Below are 8502 nucleotides of genomic sequence, written 5' to 3' on the forward strand. Positions count from 1 at the left end.
TTACAGTGTAAGTGTCAACACCCAAATTACAAAAACAACAAACAAAATCAAAACAACTTAATTACTTCTTTATATGGTAAATACTTTTGTAAGTACAACAGGGGACATTGCTTACCGTCCCAGAGGCCCCTGTGTGCCCCAACCTGTCATTACCCCTTCCTCTTGTCAGAAGGATCCACTCTCCCTGTCTTGTGGGATGCTGTTCCTGAGTTATTTTATATAGTTTTATCACTGAAGCATGCATGCCTAGACACTCTAGCAGAATTTTCTTTTGAGGGTGGTTCAATGTTTTTCAGACCATGGCGCAGAAAAATGGCCTACAGAAGCCCTCTCTTGTCTTTCTTCGGCCCACACACTGGTTCCCCCTCTGCATTTTGCTGCCACGTGCACATTGTTCACTGCCCTGTGGCTCCCCATCTTCCACGGCCACTTGGCTTGTGTTTGCTGATACCCATTTTGACTGCCCCTTTTTCCTCTGGAGAGCAGCCCTGAGAAATTCCGGTAGACACTATTCTCAGTGTCCTTCCTTATGCCTCACCATCTCTGTATGAGCTTAGGATGACTTATTTCCTCTCTGACTTCTGGAAAAGTTCATTACTCCCTTCCAGACCTAGGTCCAGTGACTCTTCTTCTTCCAACACTTTACTCTCTCCACAGCCTTATTTTACTTTCTTTTGTGTTCTCAAGGCATATCTTGGATGCTTCAATTATGTGTTCCTCTGACTATATGGTGATGCTTTGCTCACATGTTCGTCTCCCTGGTTGGCAGGGTCATGAGAAATCTGGCATCTAGTAGGTGATCAATAAATGTCTCTTGTGTGAACAAGGACTATAAAGACCCATGCATATTCTTCATAATAAAGATGTTGTGTGGAGTGAGTGCTTGCAAAAATAATAAACTGGGAGTGGGCAGAAGTGAGCATATTTTTAACCATAACTGTCAAGTAACAAACCCACAGGATATCTAAAAACTATAGTCAGAAGATACTGGGTGAGGGGACACTTGGGTATGTGCCAAAGAAGATCAAATGGTGCCCTAATGAGAGCACAAATTTTGAGCTATGAGAATAATTTAGTTTTCTATTTTTAATTAAATGACTTTATAGTTCAGGAAAATCTTTAAAATATGCCAACCACTTAAAAAAAAAACAAAGTGATATGCATAATGGCTAGCAAATATTAAATATTAAAAAGGGCATGACATAAAAAGAAAAAGGCTTTTCTTTCCCACTTCCTCCTTAAGCTACTTCTTGTTTTATGCAATCTTTTAAAGGAAATTCCTCAGGACTGTTTTAGGGGATCATAAACCACTTATAATATTTACTTATCAGTAGAGAGCCATGGTCCAAAGTGGACTTTGGCATCAATCAGATCTGGGTTCTAATCCATTACTCATTATCTGAGCTGCTGGAGACAAACTTTTCTGCAGAATCTTGAGTTGAACTTTGGCTTAACCACCATGGATTCTTTTTTTTTTTTTTTTTTTTTTTTTTTGCAGTGCTGGGGATTGAACCCAGGGCCTTGTGCTTGAGAGGCAAGCACTTTACCAACTGAGCTACATCCCCAGCCCCCACCATGGATTCTTAAAGATGATAAGAGTTCATTTTTCCTCCTCTTGCCCCCTTTTTTGATGTTTTATTGTTTAATTTCTTGGATTATTGGATTGAAGGTAAGAAAACTCAAGTCCTGATTTATTTAGCCCAAAGGTCTCTGTGAGATCTTGGTAGTTCCTTCAGTCCCTACTCTATTGACCTTGGGTAGCCCCCAGGCTCTATGCATGACCTTGGACAGGTTCTCTGTGTGGCCTTAGAAAGTCTTCCCATGTTCTTTGGGTCTGAGTTGCTTCACCAGAAAATAAATGGGTTCTGCTCCCTTGGTCCTTTTGACTTCAAAATATTATGATTCTGTAGCTTGGAGATGTGACAGATCTCATGAAGTCACCCTCAGCCTGTTCTTCCATGTGACCTGAAACACACACACAGTCCAGGTCCCAAGATCCTTCTCAGAAACTGCAGTAGCGAACTTTTCCCTGCCTCAGAAACCTGTTGTGGAATGAATGAATGCATACCAGAACACTTTGATCTCTCTATTGTGGGAGAAGGATGATATGAAGACAGACCTTGCTTATTATTATTTTTAGAAATTGCCTGAAGGAGTACCAGACAACAATTTCAGCAAAAGGCCTGCGGCAGTCTACTTAAACAGGAGCTTCCTTCCTCAGCCAGCCTGCCCGTTGATTTGAAATCTTGGGGGCACTCAGGGGAAGAGTGGTTTTGCAGCTCAGGGTGACAGAAGAATAGAAAATGAGTGGTCCTTCCAGAATATTTATGGGTCACTTTATGCTCCTGAGTGCGTGCAGGGAGGCATGTTGCAAAAAGACATGTTTAAATCAATACTGGGGATATTTTTTGCAGGGCTTAAAGTGATTTAGGTTTTTTAAATATATGTAATGCTGTATTTCTAGCATGCTAAAAGATAGAGAATATACTCGGTTCTTTTACCCAGGATGGTAAATCTCAGAGCTGTGATAGAGATGTGAAATGGGCATTAAGCAAAAAAACAAGCAGGCAGAGATGAACACTTCTAAACCGTCATAGTCTATTTCAATTTTAAAATTGAGTTGGGTTTCCTGTTGAGCCTAATACATAGTTTTCCATCTCTAATTAATCCGAGCTCTTCAGAATGGGTGAGGGGTATGTATGTGGAGGTGGGGCCTGGGATGGGAAAGAATTAAGGGTAGGGAAGGACTGGAGAGAAGGCAAGTGCCTTTTAGTAAATCTTATGCAATGTGAAGTGATAAATAAGGTTGACTTGTCACAAGCTGCATCAGACTTGTTCAAAGGACGTTAGCAGGTACTTCACACACAAAAAATGGAAATTCAGATGACCAATAAGCTTATGAAAAATTGCTTAACTTCATCAGTTTTTAGGGAAATGCAGGTTTAAACCACCAAGAGATACTACTCCATATCCATCAGATTGGCTAAAATTGAAAGGACTAACAATACCAAATGAAGATATTGAACAATTGGAAATCTCATATATTGCTAGGAGGAGTGCACATTGCAAACAACTGTGTACCAACATTCTTGGAATATTATTTGGAAGTATCCTAAAGCTAAACCTATCCCATTTTATGGCTCAGCGATTCCACTCCTCATATCCATTAAAAGGCATACATGAGACTGCTCATATCACCATTATTCAAAATGCCCAAACCAAGAAATAACTCAACTGTCCATCAACAGTATAATGAATAAATAGTGTGACATTTACACATTACACAGCAACAAGAGAGAACAAACTACTGCTATTCACAGAAATTTGGATAAATTTCACAAATATAATGTTGAGGAAATTAAGCCAGATTCAAAAGAGCATTAATTGTGCAACTCTATTATATGAAGTTCTAACAAGCAAAATTAATCTATGGTAATAGAGGCAGACCAGTAGTTTCTTTTGGACGTGGTATTGATTAGGCAGGGAATAAGAGAACCCTTTGAAGTGCTAGAAATGATCTATAGTTCAACTTAAGTGTTTACATCTATAAACAAATGTAAAAGTTTACTGAGCTTTACACCTTGGATTTGTGCTTATTACTCTGTCAACCAAATATGTCAATCAAAAAGAAAAATCAAACCCCAATAGACTCTAAATCATGTGAATTATAGTCTATTGCAGTATATTGGGAAAAAGAAACTTGCCTGTGTCTTCCCTTTATACCCCAAGTTCCTTGAGGACAGGGACTACAGAATTTCACTGTGGAATTCACGATGTCTACGGACATTGAGTAACTTTTGAGTTACTGAGTAACTTTGCCTACTGAGTAACTTTGCTAAATGTTTACGATCTTACTTTGGTGTTTACTTGGATTGAGGTGGTTTTGACATTTTCTCTCCTTTTCAAAACTAGAGTTTTTATTTTTCAAGTCATGTCCCATAAGGCCTCTAGAGAAGGGTAGAGTTTCTCAATTAATTCTTCCTGTTATTTTAAATGATTAAGTGGAGTACAGGGCTAGAACTATTCTTCTCTTGGAGACACTTTAGAACCATGCACTTTAGAATCAAATAAGTTAGGGACAGACTTTTAGCTCTTCTACCAGCAACTTTGTCTAAAATAAGGTCAATAATATTTATATTACAGAGCTGCAATATGGGTTCCATTTTTAAGTTAGCATAAGGTACTTTCCTCACAGTAGGTGCTTAATCAATGCTGGTCCCTTCACTCTGTTGTTATCTTCTTTTCCTTGTTCAGATTCATGATGCTAGATGACCCAGCAAGAAGTAACATTTTTCTGATGTTCCATGTCCCATCTCCCAAGTATGTGGGCACTTCTCTGAAATTCTGCTTATTATCTTACCTGTGCAACACAGAAAACAATTCTCAACTGCCCTCTGAGAATGATCAAAACTCTTAATGGAAAAAAAAAAAAGTCCATTCAAGGTTGGGGTGAGAGTGTAGAAGTCTGAAGGTAAAATTCTGTCTTTCTGTGTCTCTTCAAGCATTTTTTCAGAACTTTTATGTCTGTTCAACTTTAAAATTATCTCAAATCATTATTAGACTCTTTGAGAGTAGTCCATTAACTAAAATCAAATACATAGCACATGCTATGGAAGCATAAAAATCCATCAATATTAAAAGATTTAAACCTCCACTTATACCAACTGAGCTTCAAACTCCTTTCCCCATGATTTCCTCACATCTCCCCAAAGGTCAATAGTAAGTTGTTAAAAGGAAATCAGGTAGAAGGAATGGGCGCCTACTTTTAATTTGAGGGGAAAAGGAGACATTAAACCTCGTGTAATTATGAGGTCGATTGTCCTGAGTGTGGATGCTTTTATAAGGCTAATGAAGGTTAAAGAAGTTAGGTTAGGAGAATGAAGAAAATGAGAACCTCATGTTAATGGCCCTGGAGGACAACTCATTTTGCTCCAATCAAAAGGTGAAAGAATAAAGTCAGACATGACAGCTTGTGAAGGTTGTTGAGCAATTGTGTTAAGTCAGCTTTTCATTGCAGGGACTAAATACCCTGAGAATAACAATTTAAGAGGAGGAAAGATTTATTTGGAGTCATGATTTCAGAAGTTTTAGTCCATGTTTAGCAGGCTTCATTGCTATGGGCCTGAGGTGAGGCAGTGCATCATGGCAGAGCAGGTGTGGTGGATCCAGCTGCTCGCCTCGTGGTGACTAGGAAGCAGAAAGAGAGAGAGACAGAGAGAGATAGAGAGACTGGGGCAGGAGGGAGGATCAGGGACAGTACCCTTCCTAGGCATGTCCACAGTGACCTAGTTCCTCCAATTAGGCCCCAACTCCTATAGCTCTATCATCTCCCAAGAATGCTATCAGGTATGGATCCCTCAGTGGATTAATCCACTGATGAGGTCAGAGGCCTCACCATCCAAATGCTTCCCCACATTCCCATCTCTGAACATTGCTACCCTGGGGACTAAGCTTTCAACATATAAATCTTTGGAGGACACTTCCATTCCAAACTGTAATATCAACATTTTAAAGTTATTCTCAATTTGTATAGTCTTAACTCCTGTCAATTTTTTTTTCTTGCCAACAGTTGCCTACACAAACATTTCCCAAACTCTTTCTATGGAAAATATGACCTGTCATGTGATTTATGAAGCCAGCATACCATGGACAAGGAAATTTGGGCATCCCAGCATAGTATATGTTCCACTTAAAGATTTACATTTACATACATGCAATATATTTCCTTTGTTGCTAAGTCAGCATTTCTCTAAATGATCTGAATCCTGGAATCCTATTTCAAGAGAAATGGTCCATGGAGTACAATGTGGAAATTGTTGGCACATACATGCTGGGAGTGACTAAAATTAAAACTAAATGCATCTTTTCCTATAAATGTAACTATTATATTTGGTTTTCCAGAGCTTTTCTAGAATCTATTCAATTAAAATTATGAACTAGTGCAATTTAGACTCAATTATATTATCTCTACAACTTAAAGCCTATCATCAATTCCACATAAAACCTATTATTTTACTCTTTCTATTCATTTTGATTAAACCTAATATCCCAAATTCAATTATGTAAATAAGGCAAGGTGGCGTTTGCCATCTCATATCCATGGAAAGCATTAATAGCACAGTTTCTCATGTCTGCTTCATGTGTTTAAATCCATTCCAGGGTACACATATCTTTTCCAGAATATACTTTGTTCTTGTCCTGATGTCTCATAGTGATAATTCTATTGTGGACTTCTTAACTCTGTAAAGGGATCATCATGGCTTTAGAGCCAAACTTCTGTAAGTTTGAACTCAAACTCTAAGCCAAACCTCTCCAATTCTCTCAGCCTCAGTCCCATCTTTAACATCTGGACACCAAAATTTACTTGTATGGTTGTAAGGATTCAATGAGATTTCCTTCCTTCCTTCTTTTTGTGTCTATTAGTCTGTCTAACTATCTACCTACCCATCATCTACATCATTCTCCAGGTCATATAATTATTTAATAATTGTTGGTTTTATTCTTCTCTAGTTGGTTGATGACCTTGTAAATGTTTATTCCTCTTGTTTGAGTTACCTAATACCTAACACAGACGGATTGGAGGTTTGCTTTCTCTGTAAACAGCCATTATTGAATAAATACTGACATGATATATATATGACAGAGTAACTTAAATTTGTTTCCTGTCTTTAATATATTTTATAATTGTGTGGCTCAAATTTGCAAAAGTTATCTAGGTCCTGAAGTTGTAGGTGAATTGGAATGTCATGCTTATCTAGTGCCGACTGCCTTGTAATTTTCCTGTACATCTAGTTTCTCCATCTCATATACTGAAGATGCAACTGATAAAGATTTGTTTCGGCTCTCGGATGAAAATATGAGAGAAGTAAAAGAACATAGATTTCACATTTCAAATTGCAAATACCATCCAAGGGAATAATACCAGTGCTCACTGGGAGCTTATTCTGTCCTACTTGTATTTTCAGGTGAGAGCTTCAGACTGTAGGGTGGTTTGGTTACCAAGAAAATTGGCTTGAAATGAGTTTTCAAGAGCAAATCAGAATATAACTGGGTTCTTTGCCTTCTCTTTAATTTGGGGAAGACCAAGATACATGCACATGCTCTGGGATGTTGGACTTGAAATTTTAAAGACTGGGAAAATAAGTGTGGTGTGTGTGAAAAAGAGAGAAACAGAGAGAGAGAGAGAGATACCCAAAGGAGGAAATGTGCACACATATGAGTATATTTGTTTTTGCACATTGAGAATGGCACACTTCTTATTTAAGGTAGAACATAAGTTTACTGGTTTGGTTTAAAAGATTAATATACCACAAATTAAGGCTTTCAAGTTCCTCTTTTTTTCTTGTTAACATCTATCTTTCTGAAAGGAAAGAATGCCATATTTTAAAAATGAGAATCTCTATGGTAGAAATTTGTGAATATATGACATTTTCTCGCAGAAATGTCCAGAGTTGACTTTACAAATATAGTCTGAGAGAGAGGATTTTTTTTTCCCCTAGTATTCTTCTGGACCAGCACCTAATATTCTGTTATTTACTCTAAGTATCCTAGTTACATTTTTCTTTTAAACCAACTACTTGTATAACCAAGAAACTGCCAATCAAGAAGATCTGGGTATTGGCAGTGTTTATTTATGGAAAATTATCAATACAAGGAGTTTTCTTAATGTTTGCTTTGTAATTACATTTCTTCGAAGGACAAGGGAAGGAGAACAGATATTGCATGGACCATAAGAACTGCTATGGGAAAGCCACCTTGAAGGATGGCTCTCAAATTGATTATAAGAATGCTTTTGTCAACCTAGGAAAAAGTCTTAGTGGTTGAGAAAACTACATACAAGAATGATGGTGAACACTGATATGATGAGATACGTTGTACATTTCAAACTTGAACTCAGCCTTTAAAAACTGTTTATCAGCCTTGCAACAGTGGCAGCAGCTCTCTCCCCCATCAATAATGCCTGTATCGCTGTAATGCTCAAATTTAGATCTCTCAACTCTTGCAGCTTAAAAAAGAACCAGCAATTGCTATACATGTATGATTACCCTGCACCATGTACAGCCAGAGGAAGAAGTTGTGCTCCATTTGTGTACAATGTGTCAAAATGCATTCTACTGTCACGTATAACTAATTAGAACAATAACAACAACAACAACAACAAAAAGAATCAGCATTTGTTAGGGGTTATTTGATTCCATGCCTTGGATCAGGCTTTCTCAACCTTACTACTATTGATGTTTGAGGCCCTAGCATTTTAGGATGCTGGGCAGGGATCCTGACTTCTACTCACCAGGTGCCCACAGCCACCCCTCCCACTTGAAGCACATAAAACTTGCTACTATTCAGTCTGTGACAACTGACTGTCTCCAGACAATGCTGGATGTTTCTGGTGTGTTGGGGGAGGATGTCCTTGATTAAAAACCAAAACGTTGCGATAAGAGAAAATAAGGAGAACTTTAACAAAATATATACTTTTTATTTTTAAGTGCCACACAGTAATTG

At 38.0% G+C, this 8502-nt stretch overlaps 1 non-coding gene across 1 annotated transcript; it reads right to left on the reverse strand.

Annotated features, from left to right (window-relative positions):
* Positions 1-1492: 1492 nt before the first annotated feature.
* Trnae-cuc (transfer RNA glutamic acid (anticodon CUC)) lies at positions 1493-1566 on the reverse strand. Its single transcript has one exon. It is a non-coding gene; the product is annotated as a tRNA-Glu (tRNA).
* Between the last annotated feature and the right edge of the window lie 6936 nt (positions 1567-8502).

Source organism: Sciurus carolinensis, chromosome 17 (genome assembly GCF_902686445.1).
Source record: "Sciurus carolinensis chromosome 17, mSciCar1.2, whole genome shotgun sequence".
NCBI classification, from domain to species: Eukaryota; Metazoa; Chordata; class Mammalia; order Rodentia; family Sciuridae; genus Sciurus; species Sciurus carolinensis.